The sequence below is a fragment of the Phyllostomus hastatus genome, unplaced genomic scaffold, assembly GCF_019186645.2.
Source record: "Phyllostomus hastatus isolate PE091 unplaced genomic scaffold, TTU_PhHast_1.1 phas_contig_86, whole genome shotgun sequence".
Classification (NCBI taxonomy): domain Eukaryota; kingdom Metazoa; phylum Chordata; class Mammalia; order Chiroptera; family Phyllostomidae; genus Phyllostomus; species Phyllostomus hastatus.
The window spans coordinates 50,766,626-50,783,806 of NW_025333977.1; the positions used below are offsets into that span (position 1 = coordinate 50,766,626).

At 34.6% G+C, this 17,181-nt stretch overlaps 1 protein-coding gene across 3 annotated transcripts in view; it reads left to right on the top strand.

Moving 5' to 3' along the window:
* The window catches only part of NRIP1 (nuclear receptor interacting protein 1), a 90,923-nt gene that overhangs the window by 16,841 nt on the left and 56,901 nt on the right, over positions 1–17,181 (top strand). For all 3 annotated transcript variants that reach the window (XM_045851001.1, XM_045850999.1, XM_045851000.1), the window contains exon 2: positions 2,358–2,414. The gene's annotated coding sequence lies outside the window, so the exon portion shown is untranslated. The remainder of the gene's footprint in view (positions 1–2,357; positions 2,415–17,181) is intronic.

Here is a 17,181-nt window from a genome sequence, read left to right on the forward strand (position 1 = left end):
AATTATCATTTGCCTTTATTCAGGCAGATCGATATTAATAAGGAAGCTGTGATATGTGATAAACTTATTCAAATATATACTTAGTATATTTTCTATAAATTTATATTTATAAAATTAATGTGTAGCCCTGGCTGGTGACTCAGTGGATTGAGCCCTGGCCTGCAAGGCAGGAGATGTCCAGTTTGATTTCCAGTCAGGGCCCATGCCTGGGTTGTGGGGCCAGGTCCCTGGTTGGGGGCATGTATGAGAGGCAGTCAATCATTTCTTTCACATATCAATGTTTCTCTCCCACTTTTTCACACTCCCTTCCCCTCTCTCTAAAAGTAAATAAAGATTTAAAAATCTTTTAAACATTAATGTGTATATATGTAATACGTTTCAAAAAGGGATGTCTTTACCTGTTGATTGCATTAAAGTGTTTGGTATTTCCTAAGCAGGGAGGGAGATGGTGCTACCACTGTCTTAAGTAGATCATTCCTCCCTGGTAAATTGCATACATTTTACTTTTTTGTATTCTGTGACCTTGAGTCAATGACTTCAGCCCAGAATAGTTTCAAAGTCATGCAAATGAATGCAATTAAGGTATTGCTTATTATTTTACATAGTTCAGATGGAATCTCATTGGATACAGAGGTTTGCTTGCTTTATGTGGAAGGTCAGAATGAGGTTAAATTTTATTGTATAAAATGATTTGGTAATGTTTTTATTTAGCTGCTGAAAGAGTAGTGACTTATTAGGAAATTATAATTCTTTTATATTTTTTAATCAGTAGGAGGACTCTTCAGGGTGTTTGTTTTTTCTAATAGTTATGATTCTATTTTAAGGTAATGCCTTTTGTCTTCTAAAATTTGGGGAAAATTCTGCCCCCCTTAGTTTTGATTCTAGGTATTTTATATATATGGGTGACGTTCTCTGCTGCTGAAGGAGGGTAGCTTAGGAGCTGCTGATACGTGCTTAGGGGATTTGTGTTGATATCCAGTTACCATGCCAGTTGGTGTAGGACCTCCAGTCCAGACAGAAGGACTGGAGTCCCAATTCACCTGAAAAGAGAACTGCTACCCATCTAAGCTAATTGTCTGTAGGGGTTGGCAGAGCACTGACATGAATGGTAGAAGAGTCTTGCTAATGAGGTACAGGGGTAGTGGGGAAGAGCAAGGGAATGAGAGAGAGAGAGAGAGAGAGAGAGAGAGAGAGAGAGAGAGAGAGAGACAAAGAGAGAGAGAAAATAGGAAGAGAAAGAAATAATGAAAAGAAAGGCAGGTATTTTCCATTGTATTGTAGTTGAACCATATAACATTCTTTCCTCTTAATAGTATTATTTTTATTTCAGCATGGTATATTAATTGATAAAGTCTCTTAAGATTCACTGATTTATTAAACATTATTGAACATCTGCTCTGTTCCTCGCAACATGCTAGGTTTTGGGGGATTCAAAGATGAGTGAAGAGTTTACAGTCACAGGGAGAAGAGTAAGATGCAGAGACTGTGACCTAGAGTGCAGTTTTGAAGAACCTATTTTGCTAGGATGTGGAAGAAGCATCACTCAGAGACATTTGGTACCTGTGTATGGTTTTAAGGAGACTGAAGGCTACTGGTGAAATTAAATGATAATGAAAAATAGCTACTTTGTTTTGGGAGGTTAGAGTTCAGGTTTATGGATTTATTTTTGGGCTAAGCCATCATCCATGAGAATACTATAGGCTATAGGATAGAAAATGAGAATTCTAGAGGTGTAAATCAGATATAAGTACAGTGGCTGATACAGATGGAATGCTGCTATAGTGGATTCAGGGAGTTTGCATCATGCCTTATTACTAATCAGCTTCAGTGTCATTGGCCTGTTGATCAACATGAAGTTTCCTCAGCCACCACAGAATTAAAATGTAGGCTATGTCTCTTGCCCAGAATATTGTCATCCACTCCTTTGTTCCTGAAAGCATAAACTTTACCACAAGTTGATACCATTTTGTATCTACAATGATTCTAGTTCTGAGTTTTAACAATTTTTGTTCTAATGGTCTAGGAAAAAAATGAGGTGTTTCCAACTCTCTGTGACTACTAAATAATTCTAATACCTTTTCTCCCAGAATTCTTGAGAATAGGTGGTAGTGTTTATGTACTATCAAGACAGATAACATGTAGTGTATTTTGGTAAATAATGTCATAATGCAGACATTTATCAGATTTGGTCAACAGCTTGGCCCAAGGAAAGCATATATAATTAAGAATATTTTTCATCTTACAATACATCTTTGTTGTTTTCTGAATTAGTTAAGATTTTATTGTAAATCATGCCATTGAATTTTTTTTTAAGATAAGATGCGCTTGAAGTAATACTTATTTCTCTTAATTTTCAGGGAGTATTTGGATTGTGAGCTATTTCAGAACTCCGTTTCAGGAAACACATCTAGAAGGTATTGTATTTTGTCTTATTCTTCACTTTTTAAAAAAATGTAGTTAAGCCTTTTCAATTATAGAAAAGAAAGAATATTATGTCATATTTTGTTTTTTACTTTTCAAGTTTTAGATATCCATAAATTAGATATTTGACATTTGTAACAGAGGGGAGGGATACATTTCAATGTTGGTAAATTCTGAACTTAGTATGAGTGAAAGAAATCTGGTTTAGATGAAATGAGTTTTGCCTGTTTTAAGCATCTGAAGTATTTACACTTTATCTTTTTAGTTTAGAACCACCTTAAAGAATGTTTTGAATCAGAAATGAGATATAAAAGGTTCCTGTTTATCTAAGACAGTGTGAAATACACATTAAATAAATCAGGGCATTCTCAAGTCCTCCTGCCTGTGACAACTCTACCTTCTGGTTTAGGGATCAGCTGCTGTCTTTATTTCTATCAGTCTTTCATCAGGATCCATGGACATATGCAGCCAGGTCATCTGACTTGGCCTCTGAATGTCTACCTAGTAAATTTTCTGCCTGGATTGTCACATGTGGTTACATTGATGTAGCATAACAATTCATCTGCTTGTTGGCCCTGAGTCTCAGGACATGCATTACTAGGAAGGAAGGAGATAGATAGTAAGATATCAGTTGAGAATCTTAGCTGCTTTGTATTTTGTCTTTGCAACCCTGAGACTGCATGTGAATATACCAGCTAATCTGGCTAAAGTCAGTGGTAAGCATTGTCCCCTTAAGCCATATCCAAGGTTTCCTTCTTAGTGTCCACCTTTATACCTCCCCTAAGTCTTGTGTTTTTCTTTAAAAAAAACTTGCTAGCCATCTTGTTTGGAATAGAAACAGATGAAGGAAGGACGCATAAATACATTTAATAAAATTATATATTTAAAGTTATAGTAAATAGGTCAACTTCTTTCAGCACATATTTATTTTATTAACTGGATATTCATGACATATTCATGTGAAATAACACAAAAATTGGTTTTACATATTTTTTGTATGTTTCCTTTTTTTTTCTAATTTTATTTTAATCATTGTTCAAGTACAGTTTTCTGTCCTTTACTCCCATCCCAGCTGGCTTTACATATTTTCTTAGTCACTTGTTAAGGAGTGTGAATTTCTAGAATTGGATGATTATAGTTTTTTATGTTTCCATAGCATATTATATTGAACTTTTAAAGTAGAAACTCTGTGTTCAAGATTATTCACTAAGGGAAAGCAGCATTTCTTCTTTCCTGTCAGTTTTGAGGGGAAGGGTAAAAGCAAATAAGAAATTTAAATAAACAGTAGAATTGTAAAAGAACTTGTAAATGAACCCCCAAATATTAAATTTTTTACAATATATACTTTATCAGTGAAAGAAATAATATGGTCAGAAATTTTGGAATATGTGGAATTTAAAGTTATCTTTTTAAATTGAAAATAAGAATTAACTATTACAATTAAATATTTGAAGACATAAACATTCAAATTATACCTATTAGTCATAAAGAAGATTGTTATACTTTTAAAGTCATTATGAATTATTTACTTCTGAAAGTTATGTAATCTTAAAATTGAGAGTAGGTTCAAATAAGCTGTTACTATTAAGTTACAAAGAAATTAAGTTTAGATAGGGGATAAAAAACGAATTCTCACATAATTCAGTATAAGACTTGTTTGGGTTTAAGACATTCTTTTCAAAATAACTCATGATGTGTTTGGCCCTTTTTTAAAAAAACTTATTTTTAAAAAACATTTTATTCAAGTATAACTTCTTATGGTCAAATAGACACTCTTACTTGCTAGTTCAGTGGTTTTTTTGCATAAGAATTACCTGCATAATTAACACCCTACCCCAGAGGGCTGTCTTTCCTAGTCAGTAGGCCTCCACCCAATAGAATCCAGTCTGTTATTTTTTAGCATAGATTAGTTTTTGCCAGTTAGAGTTCATACTGCATGATTCCACATGCAGTATCTGAATTTGTATCAGAATTTGTTATCAGTATTGTAACTGTGAGTTTGTGTAGCATTTGTGCCCTGCCTGTGCAGTTGTCTCTGATCCATCCATTGCTTGATTTTATCACCATTTATCCCTTCTGTAAATGGACATTGAGTACCTCTCCAGTTCAGGGCTACAAATAAGGCTTCTCTGAACCTCTTTGTATCTTTGATAGAAATAAGCATTCATTTCTGATAAATATATGCTCAGGAATGGAACTGCTGAATTGTGGAGCATGCATATGCCTAACTTTAGTATAATAGGGACTTGGAATATGTTTAAGGATATTAGGAAATGTCAATCAGTGTATCTTTTACAAATAACAGATCTTATTGCGAGATGGACTTATTTTGTAAACTCTAAAGTTGTTTTTTAAGAGTTATACATTTTTCCCTATCCATTAAAAATATGTTGCCTGCTTTCTGATTGCATTATGATGTATTTGATTTACAAAGTTTAGATTGATCCTAACCCAAGTGAAGGAAAGCGGGACACAGAATCCTTCTAATACATACTTATAACTGTGGAAGTATTGAAAATGCATTTTGAAGCAAATTAGACATTCTGTACAATAAAGATACTTATTGTTGGAATTTTGGATGCCTCTTTGAATATTTAAATTAATAGATACTCTTGAGTTACAAAAAACTTAAGTTTAGCATTTCTGTTGAATGTTTCTTGCTACCTTTATCTGTTTGGGTTAATCTGTTTGGTGATTTGAAGTAAAATTACTCATTTTAGAACATAAGTACTTGAGAAATTTTATGTTAACATTTTTCTCAGTCTTTACCATAAAGCAGTGCTGTTCAGTGGAAGTATAATGTGAGCTATGTATGTAATTTCAAGTTTTCTAGTAGGCACATTAAAAAAGGAAAAATGATAAAATTAGTAAAATATTTTATTTAGCCTGGTATCTGCTAAATATTACCATTTCATCACATAGTTAATATGAAACTATGATACTGTACAGTCATTTTCAATACTAAGTTTTTGAAATTCAGTGTGTATTTTTACTCATTGCACATCTCAATTCAAACCATGTTTTAGTATTCTACATTAGATGGTGTCTAATGGCTACTATACTGGGCAGCACAGCTACAGAGTTACACCTTGGGTTGTTTAAAGACTATTTTTTAGTCAAATTTATGTCTAGTAAAATTATCTTTAAAAATCCAGTAGAAAGGTTTCATATTGTGTGCTAACATAACATCTTTTAGTAGGTCTCAGTCAGCCTGTTTTTCTATCATTGTTGGAATAAACAGCATTTCCTTTGGTTGAACACCAGATAAAGCAATTAGCCTGTGTTTAGGAGGCATGCTATATGAAAAATACATATTTTTAAACTGTAAAATCAAAGTCGTAACAACAGATTTGCATCTTTCATCTTACTCTAGGTTATATGCTGGATAGAATTCTAATTTGTTTTAAGGCATACCTGGTTTAATTTGAATTTGATAAACCATATGATATAACTGTACTATCTTCTAAATAAAACAGGGCAGTTAAACAAAAAAGGTTGAATGTATACATATTAATGTACCTATGACTTTTCATTAGTTAGGATATTTAAAGGTTACTTAGGTTTTGGGGGTTAATGTTTCTTTATGTATATATTTGCCAAGTAGGATAAATCAAAAACTATAAGATGTCTTTTATGAACCTGGGTCAGATTTCACTATCAAATTGGCTTGCTTTAAGTGTTTTAATGCTCAGAATTTGGAATGTGGATGGGAGACTACGTACTCTGTGAAAATGGTCACATAAGGAGTGATCCTGAGGGGTAAAGCCCCTTGATCAGTACCTGCCATAATTGCATGCTAGCTATTACTTTGAGTTCCATGGCTGAGGTAGTTGCTTTATAGCCCTACCCACCAACATATTTTTTACAGTACTGTCTTTTCCCTTAAAATGAAGTCCACAATACTTTGTGACACCCAGTCCTAATAGTGTATCTTTTTGTCTATTTAAAAGGAGAAAGGAAATCATTTCTGTGCTTAAAAGCCTTCATCTTAATTGCAGTAAAACTGAAGTCCTTGTATTAGCAGCTAAGTCATCTCAATGAGTCCTGGCCTGGTGACCACTCCCCTCAAAGCAGAAGCCTCCTCTCTTTTCTCTCCTTTCTTTTCCACAGCATTTACACCTTACTATAAGATTTTTTTAAAATGAGTTGCTTATTGATTGTTTTCTCTTCTAAAATGAAAGCTCCCTGAGGGCAGGGATCTTTTTCTGTTGTGTTCATGACTGCTGTGTCTGAAAGAACCTAGAATAATGCAGGGCACAAATTGGTGCACCTACTGTAGAAAGCAATATGCAGGTTCCACAAAACATTAAAAATAGAACGAGGGCATGGAAGTAACCCACATTTTCATCAACATTTGCCTGGATAAAGAAATTGTGGTATATACATACAATGGAGTATTACTCAATCTCAAAAAGAAGGAAATGCTGTCATTTGTAACAACATGGGCGAATCTAAGGGACATTATCCTACAGGAAATAAGCCAGACACAGAGGAACAAATACTACCTGATCAACTGATGAGGAATCTGCATAGAAGCAGAGTGGAATGGTTACCAGCAACTAGGGGAAAGGGGAAACAGGGAGGTGTTGGTCATGAGGTACGAACTTTTAATTATGCAAAATGAATGGAGATCTCCTGTACAACATCATACATAGAGTTAACAGTACTTTATTTTAAACTTAATTTGCTCAGAGTTCGATCTTACGTTGTGTTCTTAACACACACAAAAATAAATAAAGAACGTGGGAGGAAACTTTGGAAGGTGGTGGATGTGTTTATGGCATTAACTACGGTGATAGTTTCACAAGTGTATACTTACTTGTCTCCAAATTCATCAGGTTGTATATAAATATGTGCAGGTTTTTTGTATATCAATTATATCTTCATATAACTTAAAAATGTTAGACATTTAGAAGGAGCTTATAAGTATTTATTGACTAAATATTTGTTGAATGTATGGAGAAGATAAACTTATTTTTTTAACCCCTAAAACTTTGCCTTTATTGATTTTCTGGGGCAGGGTTCAAGCAAGAGAAAATTAAAATCTTCAATTTTATGTATAATAATGCATTTTGATAATTTGAATTAATTTAAAATAATTTATTCATCAAACTGATACATATATCCCTATGGAAAGTAATGTATAAATACAAGGTTTTCCAAAAATAGGGTTTATTATACTGGTCAAGTAATTTATCTTTGGGTACTCATATTTATGTTTTTCTATATGGGTCATAAAATAATGTTGGGTATCAGTTTGAGAAGTACTTTGTAAGTTATTTCATTTGTTCCTATAAAATATAACAGCATACATTGTATTTTGGTATGTGGAACTTAGTAAGGGTCAGGCAGATCTTGGTAGTTTTTAAGAAGTAATTTCTGTGTAGTAAAGTATAGTTATTGTTTCTTTTATACAGATATTTTCTAATTTTAGTTTTTAAAGTTTTATTTTTAGACCACCCACAATAAATGTTTTTTTAAATAGTACAAAAATGTAATCAAAGGCTTATATTAAGAAATGGTATTTGCAAACTTAGAATACATTGAAAGGAGATGTTTTTATTCTATTATAGAATATAACTTTGAGATTATTTAATCAAAGTGTTTCTTGCAAGTTTACTTGCAAGCTTTTGGTTTTATATTATGTCTTTATATATTCGACATGTGATAGCAGACTCCTGTATACATGATCATTTCAGTTTTCATTAGAACAGGAATAATTGCAAGTTTTGGTTTATTTCTTTCTCTTTACACTGCCATCCTCCAAATTCAAGCTTTACTATCTTGTGACTGTTAGACACTTACTATAGTAGCTTTCTGACTGGTCTTTTTGCCTTTTAGTTTTTATTATGTAACATATTCTACATATTGTAGCTCAGTAAACTTTCTGAAGTATCCTTACTGTGAATGAAGACCTTTGCCCGCAAGATAAAGGCCAAGTCCTGTTTCTCTTTGGCTGCTGCTCATCCCAGCATCAGATCCTGTTTGCCTCATCCTTAAATATGTTAATTGCACATTTCTTATACTGCCGTCCTGTTTATGCCATCCTTATCTCAGATGTCTTGTGATCTGAGATGTCTTGGGACCCCCACTGGTTTTCTTTTATCAAAATGCTATCCATCCTGTGATTTGTATAATCACCCTAAAAAAAAATGCCCTCTTCCACTTTCCCTTATAAGTTGGTGAGTATCATTCACACTGCATATATTTTATTCCTCTTTTCAGCAAGATTGTAAACTTATGAAAAGAAGGGACCACATCTTTGGTAAATTTGTTACTTACAAAGCTCTCTGCTTGATGCCTCACATATAGAGTGATAAAATGTTGATGAAACAACTCCAGAATATATCCTGGAGCTTTAGAAACAATAAAGGATAAAAATCGATCCTGCATTATGTATACTATGCAAGTTATTTAAACTTACTATGCAACAATTTTTTTATGTGTTTTGTGTGAAAATGAAATGATAGCATGTGTGTTAGAAATTTGCAGGTTCCAAAGTATGATACAGGTATCTGTTATAGCACCCAAACTGTATTTCGTTGAATATTTAAAGTTCTTTGGCTTAACTTAATATGAAACATGTAGAATTTTCTTTATGTTTCTTACCTGAATAATGGCAAGATTGAATTATAGGTAAGGTGAATATTTGTGTTAAGTTTTTTTATTATTCATCTGAAACAAGACCTATAATGTAGATGCCTTTGGTGAAAGTAACAACTTATCTATTTGGAATGCAACCATTTAAAAGATGAATGAATTTAGAAGTTTCTTAATTTTTCAAATTGATCTATAAGTCTTAAAGGTGACCCAATCCCTGTCAATTCTATTTTCTGGGAGCATTTAAAACTAAATAGTGTACCTGGCTAGTGGAAGTTCTAAACTGGACTGAATTTGGGATGATGAACATATTTTTATTTGATTGGGGTATATTTCCCATGGTAAAAGCAGTATCTAAGAATGGAATAAGTTTCTGATGCTCAGAGGTTTTTTCCCTTCAAAAAAAAAATCTGAGCATCAGGGTAGAAACTATAAATTAGTTCAAAGAAAGAGGTAAGTTGGTGTCCAGGGAGGAAATGAGTTTTATAAATCCAGCATCTTAACCCATATATACTGTTGTCACATGTACACTAGGCCCTGAATGTGAGCCTTTATAGTCTTTGTGTTTAAATGCCAGATTGTGGTGACATAAAGTGATAACAGAGACAGATTTATAAGGAGGAGGCAATGATTATGGTTTTTAAGTCTTCCTTATAACAAAATATGGTGTGCAATTTGGGTAATACTCTTGGCAACTAAATAGGTGTGGGAAGTTAACCTTTCGTAGGCCACCCAGATATATTTAGGCAGTCAGTGTACAGAGCCCTTATTTTATTACCTAGATTGTCAAGTTTAGGGAAGATTTAGCTTTTTATTGTAATGGTAATTTAAAAAATCGATCCTTTGATTTTATTTTATATTACAGACAAAATTCTGAAAGTCTAATTCTGAAAATGTTTTTCCTAACAGATGTATCTAACCTGACAGTGAATGTTATTAAAATTAGTTTGATAGATGTATTAAAAATGTGCATGGAGTTTGTATTAATATTGAGTTCATGCTAATTTGCTATTTTCACAGTAATTTCAGGAAATAAGAAATGAATAATATTTTTATTTTATTTAAGTGCTCTCATGAGTTTCTGTTAAGCATGGAAAAAGCATCATTACAGTATTTGTTGGAAAATCAAATACAGTTTAAATTTAGTCTGGTGACTATAGAATGCTATTTTCTTAGCTTTTCAGTCTTTTACAGTAGTGTAACCACTCTTCATCTGGTTACTTTATTGTAAAATGGGTTATTGGGCTGACTTTTTTTTAACACCAAAATTGTTTGAAATGAATATGTGTATGTGAACTGTTTAAAACTTTCAAGGTCTAGCATTTAGACTTGTTTCTGATAGGTTTATCATGTGATCACTAGGCATTCTTTTGTAAGCTTGTATTTTAAAAGAAAACATTTATCAGGGATAGGAAAGGCAGAAGTAGTTGTTTTATATATATATAAAGTTAACCCAAACGATGTATTTCTTTTTTACCTCTTGTGTAGATACTAAGAGTAACCACCATCATGGCCATAGTTTAATACAGTGGTTTATAAAATGCTGGTCTTAGAATAATTACGGTTTATATTTGGGCTGTAGCTCACTGTACAGACTAAATGATTATATTTGTGTCTTCAGCATAGCTCTAGGTGCAGAAAATTTGACCAGTGATTTGAAAACAGACTGTTAGTCTTTCAGGAAATGATCAGGAGACAGATTGCTCAAATCAATTGGTCTGACACTATGGAGGTTTTATTAGGTAGCAGTTTGTGGAGTGCAGACTTTGTTAGCAAATCATTTAACCTGAGCCTCAGTATTCTGATCTGTAAAAATGAAGATTAAGCCAGTATCACAGGAATATTATGCAAAGTAAATGAAGAAATAAAGTTTGCTGTCACTAATGTAATGATTTAGAAAGATAATGTGTTATTGACAATATTGTTAATTCTGCATTTTTCAAAAGAAATAAAACAGGTTTTTGCATGACCACTGTTTTACTCAGTAGCACAGCCTTTCACACACTTTGCACTTTCCTTTCTTTTTTCTACTGTAAGAATTTTCACAAAGCCTGGTCCATGCTTTTGAACTTCTTGGAAGTTTGAATCAGTTAACATCTGCCACCTACTGACCCAGTTTTCTCAACTTCCTCCAACTCTGCTCTCCTCTTACACACTTGCTTGTTTTTGTTGGGCGATTGAACTGGCTTTCATTTGATTTTTCCAAAAATCTAGATTAATACACTGTTAGAAACAACAGCTTCTAAATGTGTTTGACTATAAATCAAAGTGCATGGGAGCCAGTAATAATGCTCCTTTTTTCCCCCCTTAAGAAAAGTTTTCAGAGAAAACAGTTGGTAAAACCCTGCATGGACTTGCTTTTTCTTTCTTTGTATAGTCGTTAAAGGTTTTTAAAGTGTGTTCTGCCTACATATCCAGGTTAAAAATGTTCTCAGTATAAAGTTTGTGAAGTGACTCACCACATATGCAAGTACTTCAAAATGCATGCCCTTAACTATTTGAATTTTTATAAGTTTGTAGTTTTGCTGACTGCAAGAAAATAAAAGGCTTTGTGCCAGTTCTTACTGGGTCAAGATTTATTTTAAAGTACCAACATTTCTTCAGCTTTTTTGATACTGACAAAAGTCCTAAGATTTTCCTGGAAAAAAAAAGGTTTAATAGGCTTTATTCCAGGAAGGGAAATTTAGGGTGCTTATACCATTAGTAACAAAAGCAAATGTAGTTGGAGAGTTTGTTATTAGAAATTGCCATACACTAAACTACCCTAGAGATGTATTTTTATTTAAAGAGGCTAGTGGAGGCATTAAGGACTAGTAATTGTGTCTTCTGCTCTTCAGCATAGCCTAGGTGCAGAAAATTTGATCGGTGATTTGAAAACAGACTGTTAGTCTTTCAGGAAATGATCAGGAGACAGATTGCTCAAATCAGTTGGTCTGACACTATGGAGGTTTTATTAGATACCAGTTTGTGGAATGTGTTGAGGAAGCACACTGACCTGAATTTGAATCCAGGTCTACCCCTCTTTGTTGCACAACTTTAGGCAAATCACTCTACTGCTCTGAGTTTTAGTTTCTTTGAAACTGTAAAGTTATATAATATCTATTTTATAGGTAATGATTAAGTGAGATAATATATGACTTAGTACTATTGTCAATAATGGACATTTACTTGCTATCCATTTAATAAAATTGAATCATAATAGTTGGGAATTAACCCTTCAAATATTGTTTAAATACTTGCATTCTATGTTTAGAGTCTTTAAAGTATAGAAATATGTTTGTAAAATCTTTAGGAAACCACACTAGAGCCAAAGCAGTGTTTATATGTAAAGTGATAGATTTGGTAAGGATTAAGAGACACTGTGGTTTTGAACAGATGTGGATTCGAACTCCTCCACTTTACGTAGTGGATTGTTGTCTTTGGGCTAATCATTTTACCTTCTAAAGCTCAGTATTCTTATCTGTAAAATGGGGAAAACTTTATAGGATTGTTTTGAGAATTAAAGGACTTAAACCATAGCAAGTACTCACTGAAGCACATGGTGCATGTACACGGTAATTTTAGTTATTCTTGTTAGTCCGTAGATACTCTTTTCGACATGGCCTTGAGTAGTAGAGTGAAATACAGTTTGGATTTTTTTAATGTAATGGTTAATGTTGGAATTTTGAGATTAAATACTTTTTTTCATTTGTATAATACTTATCTAGGTGACTTACATGAAGATAAAACACTAAAATATTTGGAAACTCTTGTCAAAACAGCACTTTATATTTTGTAAAAACAGGTTTTTACATTGAATCTGCTATGGTTTGACTGTTTGTGTCTCCTCAAAATTCATTTGTTGATACTCTAACCCCTAAGGAGATGGTATTAAGAGGTGAGCTCCACCTTCCCTGAATGGGATTAGTGCTCTTATTTAAAAAAGCACAAGAGGGGGTCCCTTTCCCCTTCTGCCATATGAGGTGTAGCAAAAAGTTGGCTGTCTGAGCCAAAAAGCCAGATTCTCAGTGGACACAAAATCTGCCTATACCTTGGTCTTGGACTTCACAATCTCTAAAACTGTGAGAGATAAATTTCTGTTGTTTATAAGCCACCCAGTTTGTGTTATAGCAGTCTGAGTGGACCAACACCACCTTTATATTTTTGTCACCCCTTGTTCTGTACTTTTAATCCAGTCTTTGTTCATGCAACTCCTTTCCCTCCTGCTTCACTTCCTGAATGTAGAGTGACCCAAGGGAGAAGCCGGGAGGACAGGAAGAGGCACAGATTGTACCTGACGTCAGTAGATAGTCAGCTTTATCATGATCAGGTGTAAATGGATTTGTGATTACTTTTTGAAGTTTTACCAATGGAATAATTTTTATTGCTTTTGTTCACTATTGTAGAATATGGTGAGGAAATTTTAAAGGAAAACTCTACTCTTTTCAGCAACTTTGAATAAATTTTTTTCAGAGCCATAACTTAATAACTTTTCAAGATGACTGCTAATAAAAGATCAGTAATTAAATAGTTACCATACATCTTAGGTATGTTATGAAGGATAGAGTCAAGTTTATTTCCTCTATTTTGAGCCCATTATGACTGGGGTAAGTTATGTAATATCATGGGGATTTTACACTTATGGAAATTTTCCAAATTTATAAGATATTTAGGAAGAGGCAGTGTGGTTTGTTGGTTGTCATACTGAGAAGTTGAGTTTGAGTTTATGGTATTCATAGTTTTGCTTTGTTACTGACTAGAGGTTTGGCTTCAAGTTACAAATCAAACCCTGATGACTCTTCACCCTTTGACTCAAACCATCACTGAGGTCAGCCCCCCTACCCCTTCCCATTGAGGATTACCTCAGGGATAAAGGGGAGCATCCCAGATCATTGAGGTTATCTGTCTCCCAACTGCCTTGTAGTGTGTGTACACACACAAAGGAAGCGTAATTATTTATGTTTAAGTCATCATGTCCTGCTATTATTTGGCTGTGAGGCCTCCCTTCTTCCTACCTAACTTTCTCTCTCCCTTCTTCCCTTTCCTTTGGTTGAGTACTAATAGTTCTGCAGACCCTGCTTAGGCACATAGTGATTTTTAGAGCATAATTTTACTATTTAAGTTATTTTAAAACTTTATATTTGGACTGCCTTTGCTTTAGTCATATATTTATTTTCATTTTTTATTTAAGACCAAACACATTGTTTATAAGATTATTCCTATAAGAAAATAGGACTCATTTTATTGTCACATGACATGTTCTCTAGGCATACAGTATAAAAAAGGGAAAATACCCGATAGCCATCTTTATTTTAATGTGACATATAAAGAAACTTTACTAAACTACATAATGAAGGGACATATCATCATGTAAGAGAGATATCAGTCCATCATCCAACAGGAAGTTTAGAGTACAGGTGGTTAGTTGATTGCCATGCTGATGTTACTGAGAACTCACACGGGTAGTTTTCACTTTCCTCCTCTGCCATCTTTAGTGTTTTGGCAGTCACTCTTCGTGGTTGCAGCAGGGCCATTTCCCCCATGCTACTTTTTTTTTTTCAATAAGGAAAACATTTCCTACCAAACTTCATTGGCCATAATTGTATCATATGCCTGTGCATAAACCAAATTGGCAGAGTAAACATTACTTGATCTAGTGGCTTTGACCAATCAAGATTCACCCACCTCCTAAGGGGAAAAGGGTGAATGTTAACTGCCAGCAAATGAGAGAGGGCAAGGTGTGTTTGTGCAAGGGCTAGCACAGTGTCTGTCACATCTGGGGAAGATCACAGTTTGTTAGTTTCTACAAATTTTTTAATGAGATCACAAAATGTAGGCAGTCATGCCATGATTTATTCACTGTATTTTTGAGTTCTTAGTGAATTCCACTTACTAAGGATAGAGCAGTGAACAAAAGTGAAAAAATGTTGCCCCTGTGTAGCTTATATTTTATTGGTGAGGTAGTAAAACAATATAAAGGTGTTCAGTTATATGGTATATTATGACAAGTGCTAAATACAGTTTGAATCAGAGGGGAGGGTGGAAGGTCTGGGTGAAGGGAAATTGCATGAAATTTTAGATTATATGTCCAGGGAAGGATGCCTTGACTAAAGGCAGAAGTAGTGATACAGCTGTCTGGGGAGAAGTATATTATAGTCTGAGGCCTGTGGACAGAGTAGGGTGCATGAAGGGGAGTCACAGAAAGTGAGGTCAGAGTAGGGAGCTACTAGGCAGTTTTGAGCAGAGGGCTGACCGAGTATAACATTTTCAGAATCACTTTGGTCGTTGTGTTAAAAATGGAAATAAGGAAAGCAGGAGGGAAAAATTGCATATTAAATATATATTCTTTGAATCAATGTGTCATTTTTAAAGCCCCAAACCTTGTTCAAGATATCCATACAAAAAGAAATATGGTTCTGGCTGGATGGGTTAGTTGGTTGGAGCATTCTCCTATACACCAAAAGGTTGCAGGTTCAATTCTTGGTCACAGCAAATTCCCAGGTTGTGGTTCAGTCCCTGGTGGGGGCATGCATGTGACAACCATTCGATGTTTTTCACATCAATGTTTTTCTCTCTTTCTCTGTTTCTTTTGCTCTTCCCCTATACTTCTCTCCTTCTCCTTCCACTCTCTCTCTCTAAAACCAATAATCATATCCTCGGGTAAGGGTTAAAAAAAAAGAAAAAGAAATACATAACAAGGATGGATGGTGTAGGTTTAGTTCATGTCCATTTCCAAGACCATGTGACATGATCTTTCAATAGGGCATGTGTTGTTGACAACTAACGTAAATTTCTTCACCTCAACTTCTTCAGTGTTGTGAAGCCTATAGTTAATGCTCAAGCATATCATTCAGTAGCAATCTAAGCCAAGAGAAAGAATCACTACAATATATCTTATGTGATATATAGGTATATATGATGAGGTCTGTTTAGAAGGTATCCAGCCATGTACTATGAAAAATAGAGTCATTTATTGAAGAAGATACAAGATACAGGAAACACTGTACATTGAACAATGATGCTTCAGTCCCCTTCAAAGTAAGTACCTTGGGACCTCACACAGGTCTCCCAGTGTCTCTTCTACTGTTCAAAACACTCTGCAAAATCCATTCTTAGAATCAACATCAGCTGCCCCATTGTGTTTTCCTGAATCTCATCTATGGTCTGAAAGCTCTTCTATTTCAAATGTAATTTTAGTTTTGTGTAAAGCCAGAAGTTGCGGGGTGCCAAATCTGGGCTGTAGTGGGGCTGAGTTGCCTGGGTGATTTGATGTTTTGCCAAAAATCTCTGAAGGAGATGTGATGTGTGCGCATGGGTGTTGTCATGATGAAGCTGCCAATCACCAGTTGCCCATAGCTGTGGCCATCTCATCATATTGCATCTCTCAACCAATGAAGAACATTGGGTAGTACTACGTATTAATTGTTTGGCCTGGAGGGGTATACTCATGATGGACAACACCTTCCCAATAAAAAACACAGTTAACGTGGTCTTGATCTTGGTGAGACTTTGCCATGCCCTCTTTGGGCCTGGAGAACCTGGCACCTTCCATTGGGACTACTTGGCCTTCCTTTCCAGATCATAGCTATAAATCCAAATTCATCTCCATTTATGACCTCCTTAAAGAAATTTGGTTCATTGGTAGCTATTTGAATCAAGTGTCAGCAACTGCAGCACGAGGATGCAAAACAAATTTTGCCATGACACATTTCATGCCAAGATCCTGCATCAAAATCTAGAACACAGTATTTGGAACCACCAGATCAGCTTCTAGTTCTAGCACTGTCTGTTGCTGATCTTTGTTGATCAGCATTCAACATTCTCAGGTGTTCTGCTTGTTGCAGGCCTTCCAGAACATGGATCTCTTTCAACAGATTCTTGACCATCTTTGAAGCATTCGTGCCACACTTTTATTTGTGCTGCACTTATTGCATCATCTGCAAAAGCCTTCTGAATCATCTGAATAGTTTTTGTGAAAGAATGTTCAAGCTTAATGCAAAATTTGGCGCAGATTCATTGCTCTACTCACTCAGTTATTTTGAATGAGACAGCCACACAGTACACATGCTCTCTCAGCAGTCTGCTGCCCCCATTGACTAGTGCAGAGAACACATGTGCCTTCCAGTCCACTCTCCATGGCTGCCAGGTTATAGTGATGTCGCAGAAACCATTCTAGTTATA